General features: G+C 38.9%; 1 pseudogene; it reads right to left on the bottom strand.

Annotated features, from left to right (window-relative positions):
- Nucleotides 1-10,466: 10,466 nt before the first annotated feature.
- LOC147902403 (SKP1-like protein 21 pseudogene) lies at nucleotides 10,467-10,823 on the bottom strand (annotated as a pseudogene).
- Between the last annotated feature and the right edge of the window lie 3,147 nt (nucleotides 10,824-13,970).

The raw sequence follows: 13,970 nt of genomic DNA, 5'->3' as shown, positions 1-13,970 counted from the left end.
ATGCCTATGCGCAGAGATATTGGGGGTGATAGAATCATTCTTATTGCCTATTGGTGCAAAATCATCACTAGGAAGTGATTGTTTGGTCAAATACCACTTTCGTCAGTTTTGCAGATCTGCCCTTGTGAGATAGAAGTTGTGTTTTTTGTAGTGACAAAATATTTTTGCAGTGTTTTGTAATGGCGTCTGATGCTCTTTCCCAGATAGTCACTGAAAAGCTTGACGAGAACAACTTCCAAGCATGGAAGTTTAGAATGACGAATTTCCTTAAGGGAAAAGGCTATTAGGAGTTCATTACTAGAGCTGAACAAGAACCAATTATTCCTAATGTTCCCAATTAACAGGAGTTGTAGGCATTTAAAGGATGGCATGAGAGAGCCAGAATACTTATGTACTGGCTATCTATCAGTATTTTAGATTCTATGATTGTGCATATTCAGGATGCAAGCACACCGAAGGAGGCATGGGATACTTTGACAAAAATGTACAGCACAAATACGCAAGCAAGGAAAACGTAGCTCAAGCAAGAGTTGCATAATGTGCACAGAAAAAATATGAGCATCAATGACTACCACATGAAGGTGAAGAAGATTGCAGATGCACTTGCTTCCTTTGGGTAGCCAGTGGAAGATGATGATTTAGTTTCTGTGACCTTGAATGGTCTAGGTAAGGATTATGCACAGTTCCAAACATCCATTGCCATCCATGAAAAATTTCCTGATTTTGAGGAGTTGATTGCTCTTCTAATTTCTGAAGAGTAGAGAAATGGTGGTGCATCTTCTTCAGGAGGAACTTCAAAAGAAACTGTTTTCTACTCAAGTGCTATAAGAGGTAGAGGCAGAGGTAGAGTAGGCCGAGATCTGGAGGCCATCACAGAAATCAGAATATGCAACAAATTCAAGAAAACCAGTCCTATTTAGGAGGACGTGGTAACCTTAGAGGCAGGGGGAGCCAAAGAGGACATGGTGGATGGCAGAGAGGCCAAAATGCAAATAGCAATGTTGAATGCTACTACTGTGGTAAAATGGGTCATCTGGCTAAAGATTGCTATAAAAAGAAGAATGACATTATGAATGGAAAATTGCAGCAAGGCAATTATGCATCCTCTAGTAGACAAGGTGATGACAAAAATGAGCATTTGTTTATGGTGCAGCACATGACCAATTCTGTGATAAGCACAGAAGAAAGCAATGATGTATGGTATGTTGACTCAGGTGCATCAAACCACATGTCAGGTCATGCAGAATAGATGCAGGATGCAAGGAAAATGGAAAAACCAGAATTTGTGGAGACTAGTGATGATACTGCACATCCTATTGTGTAGATTGGTAAAATTGCTTTGTCTATGCATGATGGGAAAAAGAAATACTTGTCAGATGTATTTCATGTCCTAAACATCACCAAGAACCTAGTTTCTATTGGTCAAATGGTTGAGTAGGGCTTGCAAGTCAGATTTAATCCTCATGGATGCTTTGTTGAGGATATGAAAAATAAAGGTCGCTTGATAGCAAAAGGGAAGGAGGGCAGGATGTTTACGTTGGATGTGGACATGCTTGAATTGAGTGCAGTAATGTTTGCACATGGGATTGATGTAGTTGCAGATATTGATATCTGGCATAAACGCATTGGTCATGTTAATGTACAGCGACTTAAATTAATGCAGGCCCAAAATATTATTGCAGGATTGCCTAGGTTCAAGGTTGTAGAAATGCATAAGTTATGTGGAGCGTGTAAATTTGGAAAACAAGCAAGGAAACCATTTCCTAGACATGTTCAAGAAAGTAAGAGGCCATTGGAATTAATCCACTCTAATGTGTGGACTACTAAAGCTGCATCTATTGGAGGCTGTCATTATTTTGTCACTTTTATTGATGACAAGCAGAAAAGTTTGGGTGTATTTTATGAAAAAGAAAAGTGAAGTGCTCGGGCATTTCAAAGCTTTTAAAGCTATGGTTTAAAAAGAAACAAGCTTGCAAATAAAATGTCTAAGGTCAGATGGAGGGGGAGAGTACCACTCAAATGAGTTTGTAAGGTTCCTGCAGGAGCATGGCATAAAGCAGCAATATTCATGCAATCATACCCCACAACAAAATGGACTTGCAGACGGGAAAAACAGGCATATTGGAGAGGTATCTCATGCCATGCTCAACGAAAAAGACCTGCCAGATTTGTATTGGGCTGAAGCAGTTGCTACAACAATCTACATAATGAACAAGACTCCCACTGTAGCAATACATGGCATGATGCCAGAGGAGAGGTATACTGTTAGGAAACCAGATATTTCTCATTTAAAAGTTTTTGGTTGCATTGCCTATGTTCATGTGCCAGAAGAGTTGAGATCCAAGTTTGATCTTAAAGCTGAGAAGTGCATCTTTATTGGATATTCTGTGCAACAGAAAGGGTATAGATGCTATAATCCTTCTAATCGTAAGTTTACAATGAGCAGAGATGTTGTTTTTTATGAGATGAGCAGCTCGTATAAACCAATAAATGTGATTGATGATGTAGATGCACAAAATGGTAATGCTGCACAGAATTCACAGCAGCAATCACAAAATATTAGTGGACCTATAGTGTCCTCTTGCAGTGATTCACATACTTTGCCATGGACAAGTAGATTGAGATCAGGAGAATCTCCTCAAAGCAATGGAGATAGTGGTATGGAGTGAGCCATATGCTTTATTATAGAGAATAACTCCATTGGAGGAAACTAGATTTGTTCTTGCAAAGAACAAAGCACTTGACGTAGATGAAATGAAAGGCTTGCATGCCTTTATTAAACATCTTCAAAGTATGATGCAAAAATATCATGAGCAGGTAATAAATAATGGGGAGATAATCAAGTCAATTAAGTCACTTGTCAAAACTTTACAAAAACAAGAAAATTTAATGAGCATTGAATGCTCTGAATCTTTTTGGCCAGAAGAAGTTATGTTACCAAGATCCACATTAGATACAAATACGGCAATAGATGAGGAAGAAAATGAGCAATACCTTTTACCTCAGAAAAATTGTGGTAGGAAGGGGGATAAACCCTTACCAGAGTTTGTATCATCTGATGAGATTGAAGAGGGTATGTTTGTTTTATAGTTTGGGCATCTGATGCAGAGTCAGAGTTGGATGAAAAATCTAGCCCAATTTGGGTGGCAAAGGTTGCTCATATAGCACGGGATGAGAAGGGAATGCCTATAACATTGGTATGAACCAAATCCTTTGAAAAGTCTCCCCAAAAAATATACAATGAAACAACAGTATGAGGGTTGCTTGCAAAAGAAACATGAATGGATTCCAAATAAAGAGGGCTTGATAGAGGTGGAAGTGAGTAGCATTATTCATGTGTGCTGAACATAGACTAACTTCGAAGTGAAATCTTATTGTCTTTGCAAGGTTATTTTACTGAAAATGTAGGCTGAGTGCATACTGTTGCAAGTATCACTTTCTATGAGGGTGCTATGGTAGCATGACCTTAGAGTTCCTTTCACATTAAAAGAGAAGATTACATATTTTCTTTTTTTTTTTTGTTTAAATCATGTTGTCTAATTTTGCACATGTGGGAAGTGAACTTCAGTATTGCAACACGTGTCTGGTGGTGGTTGAGTTCTTATATATTGGGACATGTGCTTGATGGTGGCTAAGTTCTTGGCTATGGTTGGGTGTTTTGGCGCTTTGTTTGCCAAGCTGATATATTCAACATCTCTGGTTTTCTCTTGTGTATCCCCTTTGGGGTTTTTACTATATTGATTGCTTTGTACTACTCAATGTTTCTCCAAGACTGTACACCTTTTTTGTATAAGGTGGAGTGTGTACAAAGATATGACTCTTGAATCTAATATCAAGTAAAACCTTTTCTCTGCTCAAAAGGTAGAACCGAAAGAAACCTCTACCAAAGGTAGTGCTTTTGGTGTCCATGGGCTCTATGGTCTTCTTTGCTCTCTTGGTGGCCTCGATAATCACTACAATAGATGAAGCTGAATATAGACGGTGCTACAATGCAAAATGGCATCACAATGGAGCATGATGAATGTTTATATAGAGAAAACAAACCTTCATGCACCTTGAGCATGGATTGAAGATTCCAAGATTGCCACACACCACTCAACAAACACACAGGTTACCGAGTACAAAAGGTTTGAGAGATGATACAAAGATCGCTCACGACTAGCAAAGAACGCCACAGATTGCTTCGTTTGAAATAGCACCACAGATTGCTGGAGGCTAGCAGAGAATGCCAAATACATAACCATGCATGCAAGGTGCACCAACAAGATCCACCACCACAAAATAGGCCGCCAAACATCACTATCGCTAGAGAGTTTACTGAAGCTTCAAAGAATGCCATAGACTGGTGACCATAGAGAAAGGCTACATTGTAGGAGTACTTCGACACACCATACACAACCATAGAAGTATGCCAATTTTTTTGGCATACCTGAATAATGACAGAGAACACTGGTAATAATAGCTAGTAAGAAGAAACATAAGAGGTATCATCAGAGTCACCACCCAGGTCATCTTTAGAGGTGTCATTAAAACCTATGTCTTCAAAAGAGGGAGAATCAACACTATCAGAAGAAGGGCTGGGGTGCAAGTCCTCTTTTTTTGGAGGGTCCCCGAAGCATCCAGATTGGTACCATCAACATCCAATTGGGCTACATCTTGAGAGACTCTGTTGTGTCTAGCCATAGGACAGCTAACCATGTGGGCATCCAAGTCATTATTAATTTGAATGAAGTATTATTTGTACTTGGCTATCAGCTCTTCAATTCTCCTTTTTTCCTATCCCACCAAGCAAGGAAGTAAATGGCAATAGAAAAACCCAGTTAGTTGAATTGGAAATTGTTCTTGCAAACCTAGATGAACCATAGTGCATATGTTATGATTTGTGTCCAAGTTTCTTGCTTTGTTTCTATAGCATCTCCAAAGAGGATGGCTTTTCGATTGACTGGTTCACCTGTCCCTACCTAAACGATTTTCCAAACAAGCAACAAAAATATGAAAAATGTCCTCATTGAGGCTAGGGCATCTCGAGTGCTTGGCAATCTTGCCACCGCTGGGATTCGAGGACGGATGTGACGAGGAGAACCTGTACATCAGGGTGATAGAGACGTATGTCGAAATAATACATTATGGGTTGTGAAACAGAACGCTCAAATTCTCCACTGATCCAGATTCAAGCTGAAAGAAAGCGAGCGGGGACTCAGAAGACTTTAATTAAGATCAAGTCTGCCCTTACCAATCCTTAAAACTATGACATTGGTCCACACAGCTTTGTGAAGGATTAGCCACATTAGAGCAAGATTTTTATCAGGAACACTCCAACCAAATGTAGCCGAATCTAGCTTTTTGAGTCATGTAGGTTCCATCTAGCATTCAGAACATTATAGAGATCATCAATGTCCCCTCCAAGATTAGGGATAGGAAAAAAAGAGGAACTCCCTATGTAGATAAAGTCCCTACTATATACCAGGAAGGTTATACCCTTCCACTGTATGTCTCCTTTCCACAGCTCTAAGGTATAGCCATGATTAGGCCCTGATGTTGGTTGTTAAGGGAAAATTCTCTTCTTATCTTAGTGTGGATTTGTGTGCCCTATTAATGCATCATCTCCTCAAGAAAAAAGAAGAGGAGCTTTTGATCGACTATGTCTGCAATCTATGTGAAGAAAACAAACAAATCGATACAAGGAAACTTACTTGTTCCTCGCACAACACCTAATTGCTACTCGCGTCCCTGATGTTCCCTGTTGCAAGTCACGACAGCTTATAGAGGTGGAAACAAGGTATGAAGAAATGGAGCAACAAGCCCTCTCTTTGGTGTTTTCAATCAGAAATTTTTGCTCCTATTTATTACCTCGGCCATTTTTCTTCCTTACCTCTCAGTCTGTATTAGCATATCTAGTTTGCAAGCCTAATCCTGGGGGGAGATTTGCAAAATGGTTGTCAGAGCTTCAAGAGTTCTCTTTCTCTTATCACTGAAAATACCACTAGGTCCACTATGGTAGATCGGGAGGATCTAGGAGAAGAAAAGAAATGTAAGGAGAACATTAAAGATGAAAGGGACACACCACCAATAGCTCTTGTTTTGTATTTTGATGGGGCTTTTAGTCCTTCATGCCAACAAGGAGCCGGGGGGATAGTCTTGATGAATTCTGAAGGTCAAGAGGTGTGTGCAAGAGGCACATATACCTAAAGCCCTAGATAGCAAGAAACAAAAATGCCTTTAGGTAGGGACAAATTACTACCAGTGTAGACATAAGACCTTGTGTATCACCAAGCAGGGCGGCTTTCCACATCAGCCTATGTTGAAATGATTGCATCCAACAAAACTATTTCACCACACCCCCCCCACACACTTGCATACCCACTTCACCATTGGGCAGTCCCATAATAAATTATAGATGATCTCAACCAAAATAACAGACAAGGGGATGAGAGGATTGACTTGAAACCACTTCAACGACCTGCCCCAACAAACTGGTAGCTAAAGCTGCATAATCTTCCAAGAGTCCCCGCCAATCATCCTTTTCAAATGTCACCACATCTTCTTCTCCACCAAGTAGAGCCCCTATGCATATCCCACTTTCCATTGATACCACAAACGACCGACCTATCTTTCACCCTATAATCACCTTCTTTGAACCTTGTTCAATGGTACCTTACCTCCATAAGCCATTGTTTTCCTCTCCAACTAGAGGAAGATATATATTTTGGAGGCCATTGATAAGGAATACAATGTAAGGCCTCGGCAACCAATGTAATTAAGGTGAAATTGAGTAGCCTCGATTGATTGCTAATCTGAAAATCATGTGTCCCACAAGTGCTTCCACCTTCTTAGCTCCTTTCTATGTAGGCACACTATATTTGGCGAGTTTTTCCATGTGGAGTTTTGAGTTTTTTCTCTATCCCATTAGGGTTCCTAAAATACAAAATGATGTTTTACTTGGTGACCCTGAATGTGTCACATCATCCCCACAAAACCAAAAAATTTGCACTCCCTAGCAATGGATGTGCTTTATTATTCTACCCTTGAAGCAAGGGGCTTGATTTCCTTGCACGTTATTCTCATTGATTAGTTTTCCACACTTATGACCCAAACTTGAAATCCATGATTGGCAACGCACCTTGCTTCCTTGCTCCACCCTGCGAATGGCCTAACAAACATCATGAATTTCTTTTTCTTGAACCCAAACATGCATGTCATGGTCTTGTTGCATTGTTTGGACATGGGGGGCTGAGGAGGCATGCCCAGACTCACTTCAAATTCCAGGACTCTTTCAGTAGATTCCTGTGAACCTCTCCTAGCTTGAACCACATATTCAAAATCATGGCGGTGAGAGACATTCATGCCTAAAGGCTCTCCAAGCCTCTTCTTTTTTCAAACACTCTCCACATCCCCTAGGAAATGATATTGATCACTACGTACTCCAGTTGCACTCATTGCAGAATTTGCTACTCTAACTGCTTGATGAGGGCTAATGTAACTTGATCTTGTGTGGCCTATGCAGTGAAGCAAGTTCTCTAGAGAAGGACCAGATCCAATATTCAATCCCTGTGCATGTTGCTCACACCTTGCAATTGTAACAATGTAGTTGTCAAGTCCCTAACACAAGCATTATATAATGAGATTTGTCTTATATAGCCTTCTGATGCCAACCAACTCCCATGCTTTGACTCTTCCAAGTTTGTCATGGATTATTGGCGAGTGCAAATGTGTCCACCATGATCTGAAAATAAGTTTCACTCAATAAAGTATATTTTTAAATAAAACAAAATTTCAATTTTACAACTCAGTAATGACAATGTTTCAAAGCTACAACACTTGCATGAACCATGAAGTTACCCCAATGAGCAATCCTGTCCTCCTACCATGACATCCATTGATCCAAGTATGGAATGTCATTTGAACTTGCATGGTTATTTCTCCACCATGTTCTAATGATCAGTGATTGCTGTGATGCTGCTTCCTTTGTTTTTGCATCTCTCTATGCTCTGCATAGCTGCAAGTGAGCATCTCTAAACCTTTGATATATGTATTTGTTAGTTATCCTTTGGAGACCTTGTTCCCAATGGAAAATACATGACCACCGCTCTCATCCTTCTACATAACATTTTTTGGCCCACCATTATATACAATGTGAACTACTTGCCAATCCACTTGGGCCTCATCAGCCACCATAAACTTAAAAAACTTGGCTTCATCAAATCCCCATTTTCTCATCACCTCATTTATCATTCTCCAAAACAAAACTTGAGCATCTGAATCCTCCTTTTTAAACTCACACGTGGCAATGGTTAACAGTTCTTGCACTCTATAGTACCAAGTTCTCATTATTTTTAAAATTTCACATAGAAATACTTTTCTCGATATACTACACAAATGCATAACTTAAGACTAGTTAGTTATACTTGGGATCATAGACATGAGCTGCCATTGCCAACCAACCATACACTCTTCCAACATGATCAAAATGCACCCAAGCCTTTTCAAGGTTACCACTAGGATGCATCCTATTCACTAGATCAATTCTGAACCTCTACCCTTATGACATTTTCATCACATAGCAAGGTTGGGATTTTGACCTATAAATAAATATCTTACATGTTCTTTCAAGTAAATGATACAATCTAAAGAATCTCGTTGTGGTTGTAGTGATGATAGTGCCTCTTAAATCCATCTTTGGAACCTAAGCATAACACCCCTTCCAATAGTCATTCACAATTCCCAAATGCCAAAAAACCAAAAGAATGATTGCAAAAGAAAGCCAGACTAACCTCCTCTGGTTTGTGATAGCTTAGAGTTGTGGAAGGAGGTTTTCCCACATGTCCATTGACTTGCAATGGACACATCAGGAACCTTGGTTCTAGACAAAAGATTATTTGAAATGATTTCCTTGGCCATTCTTTCTCCACTCTTCTTGCACCAACATTTTTCATATGCAATGCTTTCTCTTGTACCATTTTACATGCTTTTTCCAATTGTTGTCTACTTTCAACGGGACAAATAGGATGATCACAATATCCAACATGTATTGCCAACCTTGTGCAGCCTACATCTTCTGGCTCACAGTAATAAATTTTTGTAGAACATTGAGAGATACAAGCTTCTAGTTCTTCCAGACTACCGCACTCAGCATCGAGTTCTCTTATCTTTGGCACATTTATTATTCTACCTCTCCACTCATGAATATTTGCTCTATTGTGTCTTAAGAGGTAACCACACAATGGATTGGTGCATTCAAAAGACTCACCACAATGACTGACTCTAACCTTTGCAATTTTCTTCAATGCCACAATAGAAGTGGGGTTGGTTCTTGACCAATTGTGTGGATCATATACATGTTGCATCCCATCCATTCCACTCATATTTACATCTACAGGAGGCAACTCAAAGATGATATTCCCATTGTAGTAAGAAGGCAAATGTTCTACATGATGATGCTCATCAAGTTGCTCTATGTATTTTGCAATAATAGACATTGGTGCAACTCTCAAAACCTTCTCTCTCAAACTAGCATTCCCAAATGTTGAAAATCCCTTTCTCTTCACATTAACATATTGCAATTGGATGTCAGGTGTACTTGTTTGACTTGCCATGACATCGTCATCTCTTAAAGAGTCAGCAATAGCATTCTTTTTAAGATTTTTGTGAACATTTAATAGTTCATATCAAGATCATACACCATACTTTCATCGGTGTGAGAAGCAAAATAGGCACTCTTCTTTCTTCTGATACACATCGAAAGAACCTTTTTGTATACTAAAATATTGGCATATCTTTTCATTTAAGATTCTACAATGGGCGAAGGGAAGCTTCATTTGTAATCTCTCATCATCATTTTTGCAGTATAATGTTGGCACAAGCTAAATAATAATTGTAGCTTCAAGAAAATGTAGTAAGAAATCTGTGAAAACATTCATTTTAAGTTTAAATTGGCCGTTTTGTTAATGACCGTTTGTTGAATTGTAGTTTACTATGCATTTGCTTCTTCTGCTAAAAAATGCATATTGCTCAAGGAGCTTGTTTGCTATCTCACCAAAATATTGTGGCTCACTCCTTTTCCTCCACTCTAAAGCTACATAGCAACCAGTCAGGTAAACTTTTGGCCTTGCAAGCTTTTTGGCGTTCACCAATCTTGCATGCTTCTGAGCTGTATTGGAATTTCTTAGGATATGTTGCGGATTGTATAAGCTCAATTTTCATTGATCAAAGATCAGATCAATTTATTTCAAGGCTATGGGCTGCACTTCCTTCACCAAAGGGTCTAGGTAGTCATGTACGTCAAATTTCCTTTCAAAAGCAAAACCTTCATCATCAAAGATAGAATCTAGCTCTAGCGTTAAAGACAAACACATCCGTCTATGAGTTTGGACTTCTCTTGAATGAATATTTTTGCAAGTATTCTTAGAAATTTGGCCTTTCACAAATTCTCTCTTCCGACTGTTACATTTTTTTTTTGCACTTAGGCTTTAGCTTTGCAATCCAACACCATGAATAAAAGACAACAAGTCTTCTACGGAGCGTTCATCCCTCAAACCTTTGTCTCGCTCCATATTATTTAAAATTTCCTTATCTTGCAATTCCTTCCGCTTTCTTGGATAAAGACGATTATGCAAACGAATACGAGCATCATTTATGATATTCTTCGGAGGTTCCAGTTTCTCTTCCTCCGTGAGATCATCCGGTAGATGAAATGTTTCACGAATTTGCTCAGGAGTTTTCCCCTCCATCATTCGAGCTAAAGCTCTGCTTGTCAAATCAACTAGAGGCTTCATTTCAAGGCTATGGGCTGCACTCCGCATTAGCAGCAATTTAGCTACCTCCATTCTACTCGCTTATCTTCGGATCCTTTGGATTTCATACAAACTAGCGTTGCTGGTTAAAACCTTTTGTTGCTCCGTATTAATCCACTGTCGAACATCGCAACAACTGTGTAGCCAAAGGAAGGATCAATCAGGTACTTGTTGTGTTCATGCTAGGTCAATGATCCACTCATTGCAGCAGTTGGCTTGAAGTGGAAGGGATTATATTTAGCTGGGCTGTTGGTGCACAGGACGTTCGACCAACATATTCCATAAAAATTGCTGAGAAAAACTTAGAGCATGCTGAGATATAGGACTCGACGCCGAGCCCTGCTTTTGAAGGCTCAAGACTCCTCAATCATTTGATATCCTTCAGTTGGTCTTCACCATTTGAATGCTCAAGAATCTCATTTCTATTGTGGTTATGCTCATGGATGCTTTACACCAGCTTGGATCTAAGGTGGATGTCCACCTAAGCACTCGAAGGGTTTTCATCACAATCTCCTACACTCTACTAAGGCTTATGTTTTGTCTTGAGTATGACTTGAGGTCTTGGCTGACACACTAGATTCTAAGCTCTTGGAAATGACCAGCCGCTCTTCAAAGTGGCCATTAATGCAAAAGATTACAAGCCACATTCGCAGCTGTCCGATTTACTTAGAGGGATTGGAATTGTTCCTACAATCCATGCCAATACTGGATCTCGGTTTGGATATCTTTCACTGTTTGAATGCTCAAGACTCAAGACTTTGAGCACTGCAGACTCAAGACTTTAAGCGCTCAAGACTCAAGACTCCTCATTGGTTTGATATCCTTCATCGTTTGAACATTTGATTTCCAAGAAGTTGTCATGGAACTGAGGGCTCTACACCAAGCCCTGCTTTTTGGGCTCCTTGCATCCATCCATCCCTTCATTGAAAATAATATGTTGTGAGCATATCCACCATTGATAATGTGCGCATGGACTCTCTTGCCCTCCACAAGAGCCTTCATAGACAAGCTCATAGAGAGACGAGCTCAAAATAGAGGGCTTGGTGCCGAGCCCTGCTTTTTTAGGCTCCTAGTATAAGTATCGATGTCTCCTCATTACTCCAATTGTTTGCATCCCTCATTACTTCCAATGGCAAACTATGACCCAACCTCTATTCCAAGCTCTCCTTGAAGAGAGGACTCAGTGTCGAGCATGGTTTTTTGACTTCTTGCCAAATCGAATTGCGATTAGTGTTTCATTAGGCATCTCATTGACTCTGTGCCTCACTTCATCCAAAGTCCCTTGTTCCCCCTCTAGGCTGACCTTCCATGCACTGTCGAGCTCATAAGTTCTATCAAGAAAAGAGGGCTCGGTGCCGAGCCTGGCATTACAAGCTTTCTTTGTATAAGTGACAGACTATTAACTAAAAACCTGGATCTCAATTGAAAACTGGTGGTAGTCCTAGCTCTTAGAAACAACGCTTGGATCCATCTCTTATTTGCTATTAGATTTTCTATTATCTTTCTGCAATATGGTCAATGTTCTAGCAATTTTTTTCTTGCATATATCAAGCTAATCTATTTATCCTTGTTAAGAGCAGCTACATGCTTGTGTATTCTTTTACCAATGGTGATACATTTTTAAGTATTTTAATATTTTCATCATAATGCACTGTACATCATAATTTTTAATTATAGTGAGAATACTAATTGTTATCTCTTTTACATTCATGAGATAATGGTATTGACAAGATCCAATGCAAAAAACACATCAGTTGAGCTGTGTGGGTTAAACTATAAGCAATGTTCTAGAAAAACATCAACTAACATAGGTGTGAAAATGACTAAAAAAGAGATGATGAATGAGATAAGTCGTGATGATTGTGAATCAAGTGAGGATATGGAAGTTGGTGATCAATCTAAAGAAACATCTTCGAAAACTAAGGTGAAGGCGAGAAATTGAATCAAATTGAGGAACAAGAGAAAGATGATGAAGAACTCATTGTGCCAATTGAGTTTTCACAAGAGATTCTTCATGTGTCATATTAAATTAAATTTAAAAAATAAGAACTATGGGTAAACAATCAAAGCAGATGGGGAAAGGATGGCTGTATTGAAGAGAAAGGTGGTTGTATTTTGGCTATGCAAAAAATGGATGGGGCTCATATTTCAATTACAGAAGATGACAAGGCCAAATGGGATCCAATATGGAAAGAGGTAAATGATGAATTTGAAAGAGAGGTCCAACGCAATGATGAGTGGAGTTACCTTAGTGGTAAGATGTTTATTTGCTGGGATGGTAATGATAGACTAGCAGGATGGACAAAGGAGATAGATGAAATTTTTTCTTTTGACAAGCGGATGTATGCATTAGTTCGGGATTCCTTCATTGCCCCAAACAAAAACAATGAGGTTTGCCTAATTGGAGCACTCAATTGAATAAATGAGTATGTAATTTCTCCATGGCCTTTGTGATAATTCATAAAGAGTATTCAAACTTAAATTTTTTTGTTTTAGTGAATGCATTTTAATGTCATATTTTGTGAGAACATATTTTTATGTTTTTTTAATGTTGTGAAAGGTTGAATGATGTTGGTGTGGTGAAAATTACCTTCAAAGATATAATCTTTTGTTTGAGAAAACTTTGTGAATGTGACATGAAAAATTTCACAAGTAAACCTTTGCGTCATGGCATAGAAGTTGTGCATGAGCTAAGGGAAAAGGACAAAGAGAAGAGACACGGTGGAGAGGAAGCATGGTATCCTCTTATAAGGTTTCTTTTGGCTAAGATGATATTTCAGGTACTTATGTAATTTATTAGTTGCTTTTATGATTGCTAAAATTTTGAATTGATACACATATACTGAATTGTAAATTATCGTGTTGCTTTACATTTGCTTTGCATTGAAAAGTCTACAATTGAGCATGAGATTGAGATAGAGAGGGCTAAGGTTGGCACAGCAAAAGCATCAAAGAACATGGTTGGTTAATGTTTTGGAATGTTTTCTAAAATTATAAATTGTCAAACCTTTTTATTTAGTTTTCTTGTATCATTTTTGTTAAAGCTTGCCTCATGCTTGCATTGAAGGAAAAGCCTACAGATCTTGAGTCCCTTGTTAGAAGAATATGGGAGAACAAAATGAATAAATGGTTGGATATTGTCAATCCCAAATTGGGAGATGAGTTGTTTAAATTGGTGGC

The sequence above is a fragment of the Dipteris shenzhenensis genome, chromosome 4, assembly GCF_047967505.1.
Source record: "Dipteris shenzhenensis isolate YYH24624 ecotype China chromosome 4, Dip_SZ_1.0, whole genome shotgun sequence".
In the NCBI taxonomy this organism is placed as follows: domain Eukaryota; kingdom Viridiplantae; phylum Streptophyta; class Polypodiopsida; order Gleicheniales; family Dipteridaceae; genus Dipteris; species Dipteris shenzhenensis.
Note: the sequence above shows the minus strand (reverse complement) of the source record. Positions and strands in the feature narration are given on the sequence as shown.